The 21,016-nt window shown below is 37.5% G+C and overlaps 1 protein-coding gene across 4 annotated transcripts in view; it reads left to right on the top strand.

The window, feature by feature from the left end:
• The window catches only part of INPP4B (inositol polyphosphate-4-phosphatase type II B), a 563,252-nt gene that overhangs the window by 79,149 nt on the left and 463,087 nt on the right, over positions 1–21,016 (top strand). For all 4 annotated transcript variants that reach the window (XM_045992576.1, XM_045992594.1, XM_045992567.1 and 1 more), the window contains exon 3: positions 3,623–3,721. The gene's annotated coding sequence lies outside the window, so the exon portion shown is untranslated. The remainder of the gene's footprint in view (positions 1–3,622; positions 3,722–21,016) is intronic.

Genomic DNA, 21,016 nt, shown 5'->3' on the forward strand with positions numbered 1-21,016 from the left:
TTTCTTTTTTACAGATTGAGAGAGAGAGAGAGAGATTACAAGTAGGCAGAGCAGCAGCCAGAGAGGGGAGGAAGCAGGCTCCCTGCCAAGCAGAGAGCCCGATACGGGGCTCGATCCCAGGACCCTGAGATCATGACCTGAGCTGAAGGCAGAGGCTTAACCCACTGAGCCACCCAGGCACCCCTTAATAAAAATTTTTTTAAAAATAAATATTCAAAAACAAAAGAGGTTGGGGAGTGGGGTGGGGTTTATAGTTAGAAAGAAACTGTCTAAAATTTAGTCAAGCTGATGGGAATGGTAAAGCCATCTTGGTGATGGTTACGATGATGCTTTTATACTTAGGGTGAATTTAGGACATGTCATTTTTAAGTCAGTGGTTGGGTTGAGATTTATGCAGCCATCACACTCTCTCAGTAAAAAAATGTCTGTAGAAAGGTCTGCTGTTGGTTCCATGGCCTGCTTTATTGCCCTCAGCTTATGCCTACCTAAGTTTCCATATCTTCATTTTATAGAGCTGACAACTCACACCCAGAGTTTCATCAACTCTGAGTTTAAGCTGCCATTGCTCTCAGCAAATGATGATCATGCATTTTCCAAACTGAGATCCATTTTAAACAGTTGTGAACATTATCAGTTAAAATAACAGGGTAGGTGCTGTCTTCATTTCTCATTTCTAATGGCTGATACATAGTAGGAGCTTAATTGTAGTTTGCTTCATACATGGATGACACCTGGGTCTCTATCTTCATGGGTGTTCAGCTATGTCAGAGTTACCTTGACTCTTACCTAACAAGTCCTCAGAAAAGCAGAAACTTCTGCTGCCTGGGGGAAGTTTTCTGGACTTATCCTCTAGAGGTACAGGGACACAGCTGATAGACAAACGTCCTGGATTCTGTTGCGGACTTCAGTGGTCTCTTCATTCCATAGCAGTTTAATCAGCTAGTATCAGATGTTTAATATGAGCAAGATACTGTGCTAACCACTGGGAATTAAAAGGCAAGATGCCATACCCTTAAGGAGCTCACTATTTCAAAGGAGTCTGACTATACTCTTGGATACAATAGTAAATGATGAATAGGGTTAAAGGCTATGGGAGCAAGAAGAAAATATTAATTTATGCAGTGACATTGTGGAAGGTATGGAGACAGGGTCATGGAAGGCAAGACCAGATGTGGGACAGAATTTCAAGGGCAACATATGTGAACAACTTTAGAGAAACCAGAGGGTAGAAGTAATGCTTTCTTATATCACCAGTCAATAACAGATAATCATGAAATAGCCTTATGCTTTCTCTTGCCACTGCCCTCTAATAGACTTCATTGAATTTTCTTTCTCAATCACTGGGGAAGATTTAAGAAAGATCCCAGATCTTTCCAGGAGGAATACTCCTTGGGTATTAGAAATTTTCTGATATTAAAATATATATAATTACATATTATAATTTTCACCTCTAATTCAGTTTAAGGCATCTGCCATCTTTCCAGCTCAGTTCTGATGCAAGAATTCCTCAGATCAACAGTGGGGAAGGGAAGGAGGGCACTATCTATTTTTTCACTCTTTCTTCATTTTGCTCTCACAGTTCTTTTTTCCCAAAACTCTGTAGCTGTGGGTCTTCCATGGTTGAGGAGGTAGGAAGGGGTAGGAACTAGAAGTAAAGGAATAGTTGCAAGCATTAAAGGTTAAAAGGTATCTGTTTTCTGGTGCTCTTATAATCTGACATAGTGCTCTGTGTTTCATATGCCCCATAGCTATATTTTTCTATGATGGATGCTTCTTGAACAGAGTCTGGATATGGGGAGGTGAAAAGCCCAACCTTCCTCTTCTCTAGGCTAAGAAGTTTTCCAAAGAGCCCCAATACCTTATCAACTTTAGATGGACTGGTGACAGGTGACAAAAAGGAAGGTAAAGACATGTTTAGATTATCTCAGTAAGTCTGGGTAGGAGTGTCTAGCAACTCTCTTTAGAATGTGTGAAGTACATTTATCACCTGCTATCTTCAATTTTAGGATCTCAGCCAAGACTTTATGGCAACAGAAACTTCCACTAAAAATCCAGCTACATTTAAATTTGTAGAATATTTACTGCTTATACAGCACTAATATACACTGATGACAACAAACTGTGTTAGAACATGCCTGGGGATTGAAACCAGACTTACCAAACATCAAAACAAACTTTTGATATTCATCTAAACTATGGGAACATGTGTTCTTTTATCTGAAAAATGTGGGAAATGGAACATACTTTTCAGTATTGCTATGTACAGCACAGTGCCTGGCATCTAGTAGGTTATCAAAAATGTGTCAACATGTTCTCTCTTTGACCCAAACAAAACTCTTTAAGTAGGTATTGCAGGAATTGTTTGGGAAACAAACAGAATACTGGGCATAGTAGAGTCATTGCACTTAGGTGAAGGATTTATTTTAAGGATCTTGATACCATATTAAGCGATTTTAACTTTCTATACCTAATCAAAACAAAGGAAAGAGAATTTAAAATATAACAGGACAATTTCAAATCACTTACACTTGAACTTCAAAATCATCTTGGTTTCCACCTGTCCTCCTTTTCTCTGAGATTGAAATTTCATTGGTTTGCAGTAACTATAATAAAAATGATATTTATAGCCAATATTTATTGAGCACTTGATATGTACCAGACACTCTGGTAAGCAGTTTAATTACATAGTCACATTTTATTCTCAAAAGCTTACTGCATGGATGAGGAAATTTTGAGTTTGGAAAAGTAAACAATCAATGGAAGCCCTACCTCCAGTTACTGACAAGGTGGGACATGAACTCTGGTTGTTCAGTTCCAAAACCTGTGGGCCTACTGCCTCCCTGTTATTTCCTAAACATCCCCACAGAAAATTTCCTTAATCACCAAAGAGAGAGAGATTTAAAAACAAGAGAGTGACCACCATTTGTAATTTTTAAAATTATCTCCATATGTGTAATTTTGCATATTTGTATACTTTTTAATTTTTAAGTCTTTTTATGTTTGTTTTTTTTTTTGCCTGATTTTTTTTATGTTATCCTTCATTTTCAACACTAATCACCACACAAACCACCTGCAAAGGGTGGAAATTCTTGGTGACATCCTAATATTTATCCTTCCATGGTTCCATTTTATATAACAGTATAATGATATAATTTTATATGATTTTTAAGCATTTATATGTGTATTTGTAATCATATTGCAATTATCAAAACATGAAAACGTGTGTTTCATTCATTTTTCTGTACCTTCCTTTTCTGATTCAACAGAAGAGTTGAATAGGTGCAGGGGAGGAAAAACTTTTTTCCTCTACCCATCTTAGGTTTATTGGTAGAGTTCATCTAAATTAAACTAACAAAGAAACAGGTTAACAATAGAAAAACAGTTTATTAAACAGGCAGTGTACCTTATGCAAGAAAAACCTCTGATGAATAACTCAGAAGGGTGTTAGACTTGGGCTTATGTAGCATCTTAGCAAAGAATAATAATTTTGTCGAGAAGTGACAAGACAAAGAAAAAGGACTTTGGCCTTCCAGGGTCAGCAAATTGAGAGAGGTAAATATACATGAAACTGATGATAAGTAAGGCTAATTCATAAGGTCTGTTTGTGTTGGTTCTTTCTCAGTGCCATCTCGCCTACAGTGATAAAGTTGTTATCCCCTTCTTGCTCCAGGACAAAGGGAAGAAGGCACCTTCACAAAAGGAATTTATGTTCAGTTTTCAGGTAGGTCAAGGGGAGGGCAGAAAGCTTTTCTTCTTATATCTGATTCCTCTCAATGACCTTCAGTTCAAAACAATCATTATCCAAGTGGCATAGTTTGGGGAGACATATTCTGCTACCCTTCAAAGGACATACTTTCAGATCAACTGACAAATCTCTAATTCACCCTATTTAATGACTAAATAAAATTCCATTATATGATATATTATCATTCACTTATTCATTGCCATATATATGGACATTCATGTAACAAGGTTTTTGTTTTGTCTATTTTTGGTGAAAATGAACAGAGGAACAATAATCATCCTGTATGTAACTGTTAATGAACTGGGTTTTGTTTTGTTTTTTTTGAGATTTTATTTATTTATTTGACAGACAGAGATCACAAGTAGTCAGAGAGCCTGGCAGAGAGAGAGAGAAGGAAGCAGGCTCCCTGCAGAGCAGAGAGCCTGATGCGGGGCTCGATCCCAGGACCCTGGGATCATGACCTGAGCCGAAGGCAGAGGCTTTCACCCACTGAGCCACCCAGGCGCCCCTGAACTGGGGTTTTTATTCTATGGAAATAATCCCAGTAGTGGGATTTCATGGTAGAAAAATAAATGCATTTATAATTCTAATAGATGTTGCTATATTGCTTTCCAAAAACGCTGTAACTCTTCATACTCACAGAAATGCACTGGGTGTGGTGCAAAAACAATGAGTACTGTTAACGCTGAAAATAAATAAATTAATTTAAAAAAAAAGAAATGCATTAGACTGCTTTTTCCTCCTATATCCCTGTTATTTGGTGTTACAGATCTTTTTAAAAGTTAGAAGCCTAATAAGTGGGAAGAGATACTTCATGGTGCTTTATCTGCATCTCCCCCAAGTACTGGTAAATTTAAATCTTTTTCCTCTGTGAACTATTCTTTCAGAGTTCTTCACCCATATTTCTATTGAGCTGTCCTGCCTTTTTACATCACATATGTATAACTTGTGGTCTTCCAGTTTTGTCTAGATTTTCCTATCCCTTGACCCCATATGTTGCCTTTTAATTTATTTTTACAATTAAGTCTATAATTAATCTGGAATTTGTTTTTTGCATATGGCATAAAATGGGAAAATTGTTATATTTTTAGATAGCTCATTGTGCCAACATAATTTTTTCATAACCTATTCTTTTTCTACTGATCACATACGGTGAGATCCATTTAAAGCTCTCTCATTCCATTGATCTATTTGTTTCTACACCAGTACATAACAATTGTGGTAATAATGTAGTGGCTTTATCATAAGTTCTTAAGTACCTTCTCATTGTTCTTCTGTAACATGATTTTATTAACTGTTGTTGGACACCTATTCCTACTATAAATCCGGAATTATTTTATCCAGTTCTTTTTAAAACATTGTAAGGATTCTGTTTGTAATTCCATTAAATGTATGTGCTAACTTTGGGGAAAATTATTACTTTTACGACGCTATGGCTTCCCACATAAGGACCTTCCCATTTGGTTCAGATGTTGTTTAATAACTTTTAATACAATTTTAAGTTTTTTCATATATCATAAGTCTCATACCATTTTTATTGAAATGCTTGTAATGTTTATAAGTATTATGAATGGTATATTTTTCTCATTTCATTTTTAACCTTATTATGTCTAGAGAACATAAAGGCTAACAGCTATTTTTTTATATGTAGTTTCAAACTCCCTTATGTTATGTACTCTTCCATTATTATCAATGATTACTTTTACTTTCCGAGAACTCATGATCAAGGACCCAAGTATTTCAACCCACTTACTATTACTTACTTGACTCTTCTTCCCTCATTTTGAAATTTCTGATCTGATCTGATTGTTTGCTAGAGTATTTTTCCAAGTATTTTCTTCATATACTATATATGGGTGATAACCTCTCTCTTATTACCTATTCTCAAATACTGTTCTTTCATTGTTATGGGTGATGGATATTTTGGCTGATGAAGGAATTCTAGTATTGTCAGGCTTGTCTTTCAATTAGTTGTAAATTTTAATCCAGTGTACAGGGCTTCATATGAGAAATCTCATTCCAGTCTGGTTTTCTTTTCTCTTAGGCAACTCTTTTGTGTTTTTAAGCTCATATGTTATTTTCTTTGTTTTCAGACTTATGAAATTTTGATTGCACAGGCCTAAGAATATGTCTTCTCTTGTCAGTGAAATGTATAACTTGGTGAGCCATTTCAAATGCCTTTTTTTTTCCATTTTATTTATTTTTTCAGCGTAACAGTATTCATTCTTTTTGCACAACACCCAGTGCTCCATGCAAAACGTGCCCTCCCCATTACCCACCACCTGTTCCCCCAACCTCCCACCCCTGACCCTTCAAAACCCTCAGGTTGTTTTTCAGAGTCCATAGTCTCCCATGGTTCGCCTCCCCTTCCAAATGCCCTTTTATATTATTCTTCCACTTAGGAAAATTATTCTTCTACTGTAATTCAGTTATCTTCAGTAACTTTGTCTCCAGCTGGTTTTTTTTTTTTTTAATCTTTGGGGAATTTCAATCATTAGGATATAGTTCTACTGTTTCTGTCTTCCAAATCTCTTATCTTTTCCCTCATATTTTCCATCTGAATATATTTCTTGTTTGTTTGTTAGTTTTGATCTGGTCTTTGTAATATAACTCTTGGTCTTCCATGCCATGATTTTGTGTCCTGGTGGCAATAATCCACTCCATTTCATTTAATGAAATATCGAGTTTGGAAACCAAGGTTTTTTTCTCTGCATGTATGCATGCACATGTTTATAGGCTTATGTATGTACATGAGTTGAACTAAATTTTATTCAAATATTCATTTAGTTGTGTGGGTTTTTTTTCCAGAAGATTTTCTATTTTTCTGGGCAGGTTTTCTAATTACTCTAATATTCCTCATCTCTGGCTGTCAGTCCTCCAAAATGGATGCCAAGTTTTTTTTTGTTAATTCATTGCGGCTGAGGTTTATTGGGATATTCCACAGAGGGTAGGTAGAAGGCACTGCAATTTCTCTATCTGTGGGCCTGTGATACAGGACCCAACAGCTAAGTGTCTTGATGAGCTGTTGAAGATTTAGCAGGCAAATTGGTCAATGTGATTAGGCCATCTGGGTTTACTAATTGGTGTTTATTAAAGGTTAGCTACCTACCCTCCTACAAAGACTGAAAAATAAGAGCACTACCTTTTTTTGTTTTTAATTGTAGTTAAAAAAGAAAAACAAAAATATGAGATCATGAGATCTACACTCTTAACAAAATTTGAAGGTAGTGTATTGTTAACTATAAGTATAATATTGTACCACAGATCTTTAGAACTTTTTTTATCTTGCATAACTGAATCCAATTCCCACTGAGCAGGAACTCCCCATTTTCTGCTTCCCAACCTATGGTTAATCATGATTCTACACTGCTTCTATGAGTTTCCCTACTTTTGATGTCTTATATGAGCGAAATAATGCAGTATTTGTCCTTCTATGACTGGCTTATTTCACTCAGTATAATATCTTCAAAGGTTCATCCTTGTCACATATGACACAATTTCCTTATTTTTTAGGGATCTTAAGAGATATTTGCAGACTTCACACTTACATTCATTGTAGTACTATTTACAATAACCAAAATGTGGAAGCAATGAAAATGTCTACCCATGAATGAATGGATATAAAATATATATACAAATAATAGAATATTATTCAGCCTTTTAAAAAAGAAGGTACTTTCACTTATTTATTTGACAGAGAGAAAGAGAGAACAAGCAGGGGGAGTACCAGGCAGAGGGACAGAGAGAAGCAGGCTCCCCACTGAGGAGAGAGCCCAGTATGGGGCTCAATCCCAGGATCCCAGAATCATGACCTGAGTTGAAGCCAGACACTTAACTGGAGCCACCCAGGCACCCTACTTCTAGTCTTTTAAGGCTATATTTTAGAGGAGATTTAGATTCACAACATAACCGAGAAAAGGTTCAGAGATTTCCCATATGCCCCCTATCTCCACACAAGCACAGTCACCCAAATAGTATCACTCACCAGAATGGTATATTTGTTACAAAGGATGAAACTACCTTCATAACAAATGCAAATAATCACCCCAAATCCATAGTTTACCTTAGGATATATTCTTAGTATTGTACAACATATGTTTGGACAAATGTATAATGACATATATTCATCATTATAGTATCATACAGAGTAGTTTCACTACCCTAAAAGTCTTCTGTGCTCTGCCTATTCATCCTTTAGCACACCCCTGCCCCCATCAACAACCACTGATATTTTTATTGTGTCCATGGTTTTTATTTTTTCAGAATGTCATATAGTTGGAATCATATAGTAGTTAGCCTTCTTAGGTTGGCTTCTTTTACTAATATGCATTTAAGTTTCTTCTATGTTTTTTTCATGGCCTGATAGCTCATTTTTTTTAGTACTAAATAATATCCCATTGTCCAAATGTACCACATTTTTCTTCATTCACGTATGAAGAACATCTTGGTTGCTTTCAAGTTTTGGCAAGTATGAATAAAGCTGATATAAATATTTGTGGGCAGGGTTTTTTCTGGACATAATTTTCAATGTCATTGGATAAATGCCAACAAGTGCTGTTACTGGACCATATGGTAAATGCATGTTTAGTTTTGTTAAGGAACTGCCAAGTGTCTTGCAAAGTAGCTGTACACTTTGCACTCCCACCAGCAATTTATGAGATTTCCTGTTTCTGCACATCCTTGCTGGTATTTGGCATTGTTAGCATTCTAGGCTTTGGCTTTTCTAATTGGTATATAGTGGTATCTCATTTTAACTTTAATTTCTATGATGACATATGATGTGGGACATTTTTTCATATGCTTTTTTGTTAACTTATTTATATATCTTCTTTGTTGAAGTGTTTGTTCTGGTCTTTTGCCCATTCTTTAATCAAGTTGGTTTCCTGTTGTAGAGTTTCAAGATTTCTTTGTATATGTGGATAATAGTCCTTTATTAGATGTGACTTTTGCAAATATATTCTCCCAGCGTGTGGCTTGTCTTTTACTTATATTGATAATTTACTTATATTGAAAATTGTCATTCACAAAGTGGAAGTTCTTAAATTTAATGAAGTCCAGTTTATCAATTATTTTTTTTTATGGATTGTGTCTTTGATACTTATCTGAAATATCATCTCCATACTCAAGGTCATCTAGGTTTTCTCCTGTGTTATCTTCTAGGAGTTTAATAGTTTTGTGTTTTACATTTAGGTCTAAGATTCATTTTGAGTTCATTTTCACGAAAGGTGTAAAGTCTGTATCTAGTTTGTCTTTCTTTTTTTGTCCCTCCCCCCCTTCCTCTTTCTTTCTTTCTTCCTTCCTTCCTTCTTCCCTTCCTTCCTTTCTTCTTTCTTTCTTTGCCATATGGATGTCCAGTTGTTCTAGCACTATTTCTTGAGGAGATTACACACTTTACTCCATTATATTGCCTTTTTTTCTTTGTCAAAGATCAGCCAAAAATACAGGGGTCTATTTCTGGGTTCGCTATTCCATTTCATTTATTTATTTATTATTTTGGCAATACCTCACTGTCTTAATTACTGTAGCTTTATAGTAAATCTTGAAGTCAAGTAAGGTCAGTTCTTAAACTTTGCTCTTCTCCTTTAATATTGTGTTGGTTATTCTGGGTCTTTTGTGTTTTCATAAAAATGCTAGAATTAGCATAAAATAACTTGCTGGGATTTTTATTGGAATTGCAGTGAATCTATAGATCAAGTTGGGGAAGAACTGACATCTTGACAGTATTTAGTTTTTCGATCCATAAATATAGAATATATCTCCCTTTATATAATAGTCCTTGATGTTGTTCATCAGTTTTATAATTTTCATCATATATATCATATACATTTTGTTAGATTTATACCCAAATATTTTATTTAGGAGGAGGATACTAATATAAATGATACTGAATTTGTAATTTAAGGTACTATGTGTAAATTGTTGGTATATAGGAAAACAATTGACTTTTTTTGAAAATTTACTTATTTATTTTTTTCAGCGTAACAGTATTCATTGTTATTGCAAAACACCCAGTGTTCCATGCAATACGTTCCCTCCCTATTACCCACCACCTGGTTCACCCAACCTCCCACCCCCGCCCCTTCAAAACCCTCAGGTTGTTTTTCAGAGTCCATAGTCTCTTATGGTTCACCTCCCCTAAAATTTCCCTCAACTTCCTTCTCCTCTCCATCTCCCAATGTCCTCCATGTCATTTATTATGGTCCACAAATAAGTGAAACCATATGATACTTGACTCTCTCTGCTTGACTTCTTTCACTCAGCATAATCACTTCCAGTCCCGTCCATGTTGCTACAAAAGTTGGGTATTCATCCTGTTTTTTTTTTTTTATAAACATATAATGTATTTTTATCCCCAGGGGTACAGGTCTGTGAATCACCAGGTTTACACACTTCACAGCACTCACGATAGCACTTACCCCCCCCAATGTCCATAAACCCCTCCCACTCTCCCAACCCCACCTCCCCCCAGCAACCCCCAGTTTGTTTTGTGAGATTAAGAGTCATTTATGGTTTGTCTCCCTCCCAATTGCATCTTGTTTCATTTATTCTTCTCCTATCCCCCGAACCCCCCATGTTGCTTCTCCATGTCCTCATATCAGGGAGATCATATAATAGTTGTCTTTCTAGGATTGACTTATTTCACTAAGTCATAAGAATTATTTCTAGTTCCATCTACGTCATCACAAATGGCAAGATTTCATTTCTTTTGATGATTGCATAGTATTCCATTGTGTATATATACCACATCTTCTTTATCCATTCATCTGTTGATGGACATCTAGGTTCTTTCCATAGTTTGGCTATTGTAGACATTGCTGCTATAAACATTCAGGTGCACGTGCCCCTTCGGATCACTACGTTTGTATCTTTAGGGTAAATACCCAGTAGTGCAATTGCTGGGTCATAGGGTAGTTCTATTTTCAACATTTTGAGGAACCTCCATGCTGTTTTCCAGAGTGGTTGCACCAGCTTGCATTCCCACCAACAGTGTAGGAGGGTTCCCCTTTCTCCGCATCCTCGCCAGCACCTGTCATTTCCTGACTTGTTCATTTTAGCCATTCTGACTGGTGTGAGGTGATATCTCATTGTGGTTTTGATTTGTATTTCCCTGATGCCGAGTGATGTGGAGCACTTTTTGATGTGTCTGTTGGCCATCTGGACGTCTTCTTTGCAGAAATGTCTGTTCATGTCCTCTGCCCATTTCTTGATTGGATTGTTTGTTCTTTGGGTGTTGAGTTTGCTAAGTTCCTTATAGATTTTGGATACTAGCCCTTTATCTGATATGTCGTTGGCAAATATCTTCTCCCATTCTGTCAGTAGTCTTTTGGTTTTGTTAACTATTTCCTTTGCTGTGCAAAAGCTTTTGATCTTGATGAAATCCCAATAGTTCATTTTTGCCCTTGCTTCCCTTGCCTTTGGCAATGTTCCTAGGAAGATGTTGCTGTGGCTGAGGTCGAAGAGGTTGCTGCCTGTGTTCTCCTCAAGGATTTTGATGGATTTCTTTCTCACATTGAGGTCCTTCATCCATTTTGAGTCTATTTTTGTGTGTGGTGTAAGGAAGTGGTCCAATTTCATTTTTCTGCATGTGGCTGTCCAATTTTCCCAGCACCATTTATTGAAGAGGCTGTCTTTTTTCCATTGGACATTCTTTCCTGCTTTGTCAAAGATGACTTGACCATAGATTTGAGGGTCTATTTCTGGGCTCTCTATTCTGTTCCATTGATCTATGTGTCTATGTGTTTTTGTGCCAGTACCATGCTGTCTTGATGATGACAGCTTTGTAATAGAGCTTGAAGTCCGGAATTGTGATGCCACCAACATTAGCTTTCTTTTTCAATATTCCTTTGGCTATTCGAGGTCTTTTCTGGTTCCATATAAATTTTAGGATTATTTGTTCCTTTTCATTGAAAAAGATGGATGGTATTTTGATAGGGATTGCATTAAATGTGTAGATTGCTTTAGGTAGAATAGACATTTTCACAATATTTATTCTTCCAATCCAGGAGCATGGAACATTTTTCCATTTTTTTGTGTCTTCCTCAATTTCTTTCATGAGTAATTTATAATTTTCTGTGTATAGATTCTTAGTCTCTTTGGTTAGGTTTATTCCTAGGTATCTTATAGTTTTGGGTGCAATTGTAAATGGGATTGACTCCTTAATTTCTCTTTCTTCTGTCTTGTTGTTGGTGTACAGAAATGCAACTGATTTCTGTGCATTGATTTTATATCCTGACACTTTACTGAATTCCTGAACAAGTTCTAGCAGTTTTGGAGTGGAGTCTTTTGGGTTTTCCACATAAAGAATCATATCATCTGCAAAGAGTGATAGTTTGACTTCTTCTTTGCTGATTTGGATGCCTTTAATTTCTTTTTGTTGTCTGATTCCTGAGGCTAGGACTTCTAGTACTATGTTGAATAGCAGTGGTGATAATGGACATCCCTGCCGTGTTCCTGACCTTAACGGAAAAGCTTTCAGTTTTTCTCCATTGAGAATGATATTTGCGGTGGGTTTTTCATAGATGGCTTTGATAATATTGAGGTATGTGCCCTCTATCCCTACACTTTGAAGAGTTTTGATCAGGAAGGGATGCTGTACTTTGTCAAATGCTTTTTCAACATCTATTGAGAGTATCATATGGTTCTTGTTCTTTCTTTTATTAATGTGTTGTATCACATTGATTGATTTGCAGATGTTGAACCAACCCTGCAGCCCTGGAATAAATCCCACTTGGTTGTGGTGAATAATCCTTTTAATGTACTGTTGAATCCTATTGGCTAGTATTTTGGCGAGAATTTTTGCATCTGTGTTCATCAAGGATATTGGTCTGTAGTTCTCTTTTTTGGTGGGATCCTTGTCTGGTTTTGGGATCAAGGTGATGCTATCCTCATAAAATGAGTTTGGAAGTTTTCCTTCCATTTCTATTATTTGGAACAGTTTCAGGAGAATAGGAATGAGTTCTTCTTTAAATGTTTGGTAGAATTCCCCTGGGAAGCCATCTGGTCCTGGGCTTTGTTTGTTTGGAGATTTTTGATGACTGTTTCAATCTCCTTACTGGTTATGTGCATGCTCAGGTTTTCTATTTCTTCCTGGTTCAGTTGTGGTAGTTTATATGTCTATAGGAATGCATCCATTTCTTCCAGATTGTCAAATTTATTGGCGTAGAGTTGCTCATAGTATGTTCTTATAATTGTCTGTATTTGGTGTTAGTTGTGATCTCCCCTCTTTCATTCATGATTTTATTTATTTGGGTCCCTTCTCTTTTCTTTTTGATAAGTCTGGCCAGGGGTTTATCAATCTTATTGATTCATTCAAAGAAAGAGCTCCTAGTTTCATTGATTTATTTCTATTGTTTTTTTGGTTTCTATTTCATTGATTTCTGCTCTGATCTTTATGATTTCTCTTCTCCTGCTGGGTTTAGGGTTTCTTTCTTGTTTCTCCAGCTCCTTTACGTGTAGAGTTAGGTTGTGTACTTGAGATCTTTCTTGTTTCTTGAAAAGGCTTGTACCGCTATATATTTTCCTCTCAGGACTGCCTTTGCTGTGTCCCACAGATTTTGAACCGTTGTGTTTTCATTATCATTTGTTTCCATGATTTTTTTTTCAATTCTTCTTTAATTTCCTGGTTGACCCATTGATTCTTTAGAAGGATGCTGTTTAGTCTCCATGTATTTGGGTTCTTTCCAAATTTCCTCTTGTGATTTGAGTTCTAGCTTCAGAGATTTGAAGTCTGAAAATATGCAGGGATTTATCCCAATCTTTTGGTACCGGTTGAGACCTGATTTGTGACCCAGGATGTGATCTATTCTGGAGAATGTTCCATGTGCACTAGAGAAGAATGTGTATTCTGTTGCTTTGGGATGAAATGTTCTGAATATATCTGTGATGTCCGTCTGGTCCAGTGTGTCATTTAAGGCCTTTATTTCCTTGTTGATCTTTTGCTTGGATGATCTGTCCATTTCAGTGAGGGGAGTGTTCAAGTCCCCTACTATTATTGTATTATTATTGATGTGTTTCTTTGATTTTATTATTAATTGGTTTCTATAGTTGGCTGCTCCCACATTAGGGGCATAGATATTTAAAATCGTTAGATCTTCTTGTTGGATAGACCCTTTGAGGATGATATAGTGTTCTTCCTCATCTCTTATTATAGTCTTTGGCTTAAAATCTAATTGATCTGATATAAGGATTGCCACCGCAGCTTTCTTCTGATGCCCATTAGCATGGTAAATTGTTTTCCACCCCCTCACTTTAAATCTGGAGTTGTCTTCGCGTCTAAAATGAGTTTCTTGTAGGCAACATATTGATGGGTTTTGTTTTTTTATCCATTCTGATACCCTGTGTCTTTTGATTGGGGCATTTAGCCCATTAACATTCGGGGTAACTATTGAGAGATATGAATTTAGTGCCATTATTAGCCTGTAAGGTGACTGTTACTGTATATTGTCTCTGTACCTTTCTGATCTACTACTTTTAGGCTCTCTCTTTGCTTAGAGGACCCCTTTCAATATTTCTTGTATAGCTGGTTTGGTGTTTGCAAATTCTTTCAGTTTTTGTTTGTCCTGGAAGCTTTTGATCTCTCCTTCTATTTTCAATGATAGCCTAGCTGGATAGAGTATTCTTGGCTGCATGTTTTTCTCGTTTAGTGCTCTGAATATATCATGCCAGCTCTTTCTGGCCTGCCAGGTCTCTGTGGATAAGTCTGCTGCCAATCTAATACTTTTACCATTGTATGTTACAGACTTCTTTTCCCGGGCTGCTTTCAGGATTTTCTCTTTGTCACTAAGACTTGTAAATTTTACTATTAAGTGGCGGGGTGTGGACCTATTCTTGTTGACTTTGAGGGGGGTTCTCTGCACCTCCTGGATTTTGATGCTTGTTCCCTTTGCCATATTAGGAAAATTCTCTCCAATAATTCTCTCCAATAGACCTTCTGCTCCCCTCTCTCTTTCTTCTTCTTCTGGAATCCCAATTATTCTAATGTTGTTTCGTCTTATGGTGTCACTTATCTCTCGAATTCTCCCCTCATGGTCCAGTAGCTGTTTGTCCCTCTTTTGTTTGGCTTCTTTATTCTCTGTCATTTGGTCTTCTATATCACTAATTCTTTCTTCTGCCTCATTGATCCTAGCAGTGAGAAACTCCATTTTTTATTGTACCTCATTAATAGCTTTTTTGATTTCAACTTGGTTAGATTTTAGTTCTTTAATTTCTCCAGAAAGGGCATTTATATCTCCAGAGATGGTTTCTCTAATATCTTCCATGCCTTTTTTGAGCCCAGCTAGAATGTTCAGAATCATCATTCTGAACTCTTGATCTGACATATTACCAATGTCTGTGTTGATTAGGTCCCTAGCCTTCGGTACTGCCTCTTGTTCTTTTGTTTGTGGTGATTTTTTCCGCCTTGTCATTTTGTCCAGATAAGAGGATATGAAAGATCAAATAAAATACTAAAAGGGTGGCAAAGACCCCAGAAAAATGCGCTGTAACCAAATCAGAAGAGACCCCAAATTGTGGGGGGGAGAAAGGGGATAAACAGAGGTTCAGGAAAAAAAAAGAAAAAAATTTAAAAAATAAAACAAATAGAGAAAAAATATAAAAAAGAATGAAAAAAATATATATATTTAGATAAACTAGTCAAAAAACGTTAAAAAAGAAAAGGGTAAAAGTTTTAAAAATATTTAGTGTAAGAAGAAAAAAGAAAGAAAAATAAATTGGAAAAAAATTTTTGAATTAACCGCAAGACTAAAGAATTATGGGGAGAAAGCCATGAGTTCCGTGCTTTGCTTTCTCCTCCTCTTGAATTCCGCTGCTGTCTTAGGAATTGAACCTGCTTTCCTTGATAGATGAACTTCGTCTTGGCTGGATATTTTGTTGATCTTCTCGGGGAGGGGCCTGTTGTAGTGACTCTCAAGTGTCTTTGCCAGAGGCGGAATGCACCGCCCTTACTGGGGGCCGGACTAAGTAATCTGCTCAGGTTTGCTTTTGGGAGCTTCTGTTCCCTGAACGCTTTCCGTAGAGTTCATGAGGACGGGAATGAAAATGGCGGCCTCCTAGTCTCCGGCCCGGAAGAGCCGACAGCCCGGGGCCCCACTCCTCAGTGTGCCCCCAGAGGACAGCACCCAATCATTCCCGTATCCCCAGCCTCTAGCCACGCCCCGAGCTCACCCAGCCTGCGACCAGTTCAAGGTAACCCCGAGCTGAGAGTTCAGTCCTCAGCTCTGTCTCTGTAGCCAGCTTCTCTGTTCTAACACCTGTGAGCTCTGCGACACCCTGACACCCCCGATCCTTCTATGACCCTGCGGGACCTGGGGCCACGCTGACCCCGCGTAGGCTTCACCCCGGTTTAGCTTCTGGAGCAATGTCCCTTAGTGGAACAGACTTTTAAAAGTCCTGATTTTGTGCTCCATTGCTCTGCCACTTGCCGGGAGCCGGCCCCTCCCCCCGCGGTCTATCTTCCGGTTGTTTTAGATTCACTTCTCCGTCAGTCCTACCTTTCTGAAAGTGGTTGATTTTCTGTTTCTAGAATTGCTGTTCTTCTTCTCTTTGATCTCCCATAGGATTTGTAGGTGTTTGCAGTGTTTAGATAAGCTATCTAACTGATCTCTTGCTACCTGATGTAGTCTCAGCCTGCTATTTCTCTGCCATCTTGACTCCTCTCCTACAATTGACTTTTATGTCCTACAACCTTGCTGCAAGCACCCACTGATTCCAGGAGTGTTTTTGCATTGTTTTGTTTTTGTCATTTAATTTATTTTATTTTATTTATTTATGTGATAGAGAGAGATCACAAGCAGGCAGAGAGGCAGGCAGAGAGAGAGAGAGAGGGAAGCAGGCTCCCTGTTGAGCAGAGAGCCCGATGTGGGACTCGATCCCAGGACCCTGAGATCATGACCTGAGCCGAGGGCAGCGGCCTAACCCACTGAGCCACCCAGGTGCCCCTTGTCATTTAATTTTTTTTAGATTTTCTACATAGACTATTATGTCACCTATGAACAAAGATAATCTTATGTTTTCTTTCCAACCCATATATCTTGTATTTCCTTTTCTTTTTAAAATTTTTTTAATATTTTATTTATTTGACAGAGAGAAATCACAAGTAGGCAGAGAGGCAGTCAGAGAGAGAGGAGGAAGCAGGCTCCCCGTGGAGCAGAGAGCCTGATGCGGGGCTCAGTGACCTGAGCCGAAGGCAGAGGCTTTAACCCACTGAGCCACCCAGGTGCCCCCTCATTTTCTTATCTTACAGTGTTAACAAAGACTTTCCACTACCATATTACAAAGGAGTGGTGAAAAGGGACATCCTGGGGGTGCCTTGGTGGCTCAGTCTTTAAGTGTCTGTCTTAGGCTCAGGTCATGATCCCAGGGTCCTGGGATTGAGCCCAGCATCCAGCTCCCTGCTCCACGGGCAGCCTAGTTCTCCCCGTTCTACTCCCGCTGCTTGCATTCCCTCTCTCACTGTGTCTCTATATTAAATAAATAAATAAAACCTTTTTGTTTTTTTTAAAGGGGGAGCATCCTTGCATTGTTCCTAGAAACAGCTTTTCACTATTTATTACAAAATAGTTTATTTATTTGACAGAGAGAGACAGAGAGAGCACAAGCACAAGCTGGGGGAGTGGCAGTCAGAGAGAGAGGAGGAAGCAGGCTCCCCGTGGAGCAGAGAGCCTGATGCGGGGCTCAGTGACCTGAGCCGAAGGCAGAGGCTTTAACCCACTGAGCCACCCAGGTGCCCCCTCATTTTCTTATCTTACAGTGTTAACAAAGACTTTCCACTACCATATTACAAAGGAGTGGTGAAAAGGGACATCCTGGGGGTGCCTTGGTGGCTCAGTCTTTAAGTGTCTGTCTTAGGCTCAGGTCATGATCCCAGGGTCCTGGGATTGAGCCCAGCATCCAGCTCCCTGCTCCACGGGCAGCCTAGTTCTCCCCGTTCTACTCCCGCTGCTTGCATTCCCTCTCTCACTGTGTCTCTATATTAAATAAATAAATAAAACCTTTTTGTTTTTTTTTAAAGGGGGAGCATCCTTGCATTGTTCCTAGAAACAGCTTTTCACTATTTATTACAAAATAGTTTATTTATTTGACAGAGAGAGACAGAGAGAGCACAAGCACAAGCTGGGGGAGTGGCAGGCAGAGAGAGAGGGAGAAGCAGGCTTCCCACTGAGCAGAGACCCCCATGTGGGACTCAATCCCAGGACCTTGGGATCATGACCTGAGCCAAAAGCAAACATTTCATCAACTGAGCCACCTAGGTACCCCTGAGTTTTTCACTATTAAGTAAGCTGTTAGAATCTGTAGATATTCTTTATCAAGATGAGGAAGTTTCCTTCTAGGATATTCTTAGCTTGCTGAGAGATTTTGACATGAATAGAAGTTGAATTTTGTCAAATATTTTCTCTATGTCTATCAATATGATCACATGATTTTTTTTTCTTCTTAAGCCTATTGATATGATGGATTATATTAATTGATTTTTGAGTGTTGAACCTGCCTTGCATACCTGGGATAGATCTTAATTTGTCATGATGTATGATTCTTTTTATACTTTCAAAAATTCAATTTGCTAATAATATGTTGAGGATTTTTTTCATCAATTTTTATGAGGCATGTTGGTCTGTGTTTTTTTAAATATAATGTTTTGCATGATTTTGGATTAGAGTAATGCTGGCCTTATAGAAAAAGTTGGGAAACATTTCTTTTGCTTCTCTCCTCTGAAAGTGATTTTAGAAAATTAGTGTAATTTCTTCCAAGAGTTTGATAAAATTCACCAGTGAACCCATCTGTTTTCTGCTTTCTGTTTTGGAAGGTTACCAATTATTTATTCCATTTCTTTAATAGATAGAAGCCTATTCAGATGTTCTACGTCTTCTTGGCATTATTTTTCTTGATGCCTTACATTTCAAAGTGATGGGTCCTCAGTTCTTGAGAAAGGCATTCCTGGGTTTAAAATTGGCCATAGACTGTGAGAAGAATTATATATCAAAGAAGTTGAGAAAGAGTTGACAATTAAATTGATTCTTGAGAAGCTACTCAGTTCTAAATTATCTCTGTAATCACATGGTCTCAAGGGCAGAGAGATTCAGTTCACCTGATGTACTTTATCTATCCTTTGGTGTTCAGGAGACACCAGTTTATTAAGTCAACCTTCTCAGGATGACACAGTTTCATGTGTCAAGCTTTTCTCTGGAAGTATAGTTTATCCAACCTTGCCCTTGGGTTCCAGTTCCTCAGAATCTTGCCAAGCCCTATACTTCAGGGAACAAAGCTTATGTGTGTTCTCTCATGCTCGGCATCCCTAGCTTCTGATAGCACTGGCTATTAGCAAAACTTTTAGAGAACTTTGTGGAGGGAAGGGAACTCCTGAATTTAACTTGCTATTTCTATAATCCTTTCTCATTCTCAGTGAGACTATCATAATTTTCTAAAGCTATAGAGAGGCACATTAGGAAAGCTTGGGACCAGGCAGTAGAAGATTGGGGTGAGGAGGGAGGGAGTTAGGGAGGTCTTTAAACTGTCACTAGCAATCTCAGTGAAAGTCATATTTTGGAATAATAGGGTCAAGGAAGGGGGAAAAAGAAGTAAAGGTAGGGAGTGTATAGATTACTCTTTCAAGATAGAGTTTAAATAATTTCTTAACAGCCTGCAAATTTGTCTTTTTTTTTAATTGGTTAAAGGGCAGAATACTTGGAAGATTGCTGAATTGGTAATTGGTATCTTTCAACAATAATGACCGCTGTGGAGTGATGGATAACATTAATCCCAGGATAACTTATTCCATGGGATGCCTGAATAGTTACAGGTTCAGTTTTCTGGTAAAAGCAATTCCTATTCCTGCTCAGTATGTCTTAGACAAAAGCTAGCTTGTAAATAAAAATTACTATAAAAAGCAAAATTTTATCATAACCTGTGCTACTTAATGAAATCTTCACTGGCCTCAGTGAGTCTGTCCAATAAAAGAGATTATAGTTATATATCCACTCAAATCAATACAATTAAAACCTATTCTAACTTTTTTTTTTTGCATAGCTTTAAACCATCATATTTCCTGATTTAATCTCCTTTTAATCAAGTGGTATATGCTAACAATAACTCCTTCTGGTATTTGACTATTTTTTTCCATGATTATTATTTTTTTCTACTCTCAGAATGCTGGGTTGTTTGCTTATTGGTAAGTCAAGTAAACAACCAGAGTTTTTCTCAGTGATATTAAACCTATTTCCAGCTCCCTAGATAGGTTGAATACTTTTTACAGAAAAAGATGTTTTTCTTTATTCTTGAAGATCCAAGGCAGATCACAGGAATAAAGAAATAGCTTCTGCATTATCTAACTACAAATATGCTGATAAGCAGTCCTTACAGGGAGAAAAGTCTTTCCAAATACCTTTTCAAAATGCTTTGTACATTTTGGAAAATTTCTTTCCTCTCTTAAACCCTGAGACTAGATACTTACACAGACGCACAAGTTTGCCTTTAGGTTGCCCTCTTTATATTTGACAATTCCAACTCATGGTTACTTTTTCTAATATTCAAAAAATGCCCTGTAAATATTTTCTTCTAATCTAAACTGGAATATTTCAAGTTCATTCCTTTTTAAATAAGGCTTCTAAAATAGATATATTATTTATAATGACAGTGGCTTCCTCATAAAATCAGAGTTATCCTTTACTTCCTTGTAGCTACAAATCTCTCATTTATTTCTGTCATTGCTTTGTGGGAAGTGACTTTTAATCATTAGAAAAATGATGTGATTGGACAAGTCTAGTATATTTGAATTGTGACCATACATTGCTTGGGTTGGCATTTTTGACACTGACTTATTTCCCTGACTTATTTGGTGACTTAATCACCAAAGAAAAGTTAATATAAATATTTTAAAAAATAAGTTGTAAAGGGGAGATAAGCTGGTTATGTCATGATTTGAAGTACCTTTAAAGGCTTATAAATATAGCCATATTAAATATGCATAATATGATTTTTATTTAATTTTATTTTTTCAGTGCTCCAGGATTCATTGATTATGCACCACACCCAGTGCTCCCATGCAATAAGTACCCTCCTTAATACCCACCATCAGGCTCAACTGATCACCCACCCCCTTTCACTCCAAAACCCTTAGGTTTTTTCTCAGAGTCCATAGTCTCTCATGGTTCGTCTCCCCCTACCCCCATTCTCCTTCTCCTAATGTCCTCCATGTTATTCCTTATGCTCCACAAGTAAGTGAAAACATATGACAATTGACTTTCTCTGCTTGACTTATTTCACTCAGCATATTATCCT

This window comes from Meles meles, chromosome 2, assembly GCF_922984935.1.
Source record: "Meles meles chromosome 2, mMelMel3.1 paternal haplotype, whole genome shotgun sequence".
NCBI lineage: Eukaryota > Metazoa > Chordata > Mammalia > Carnivora > Mustelidae > Meles > Meles meles.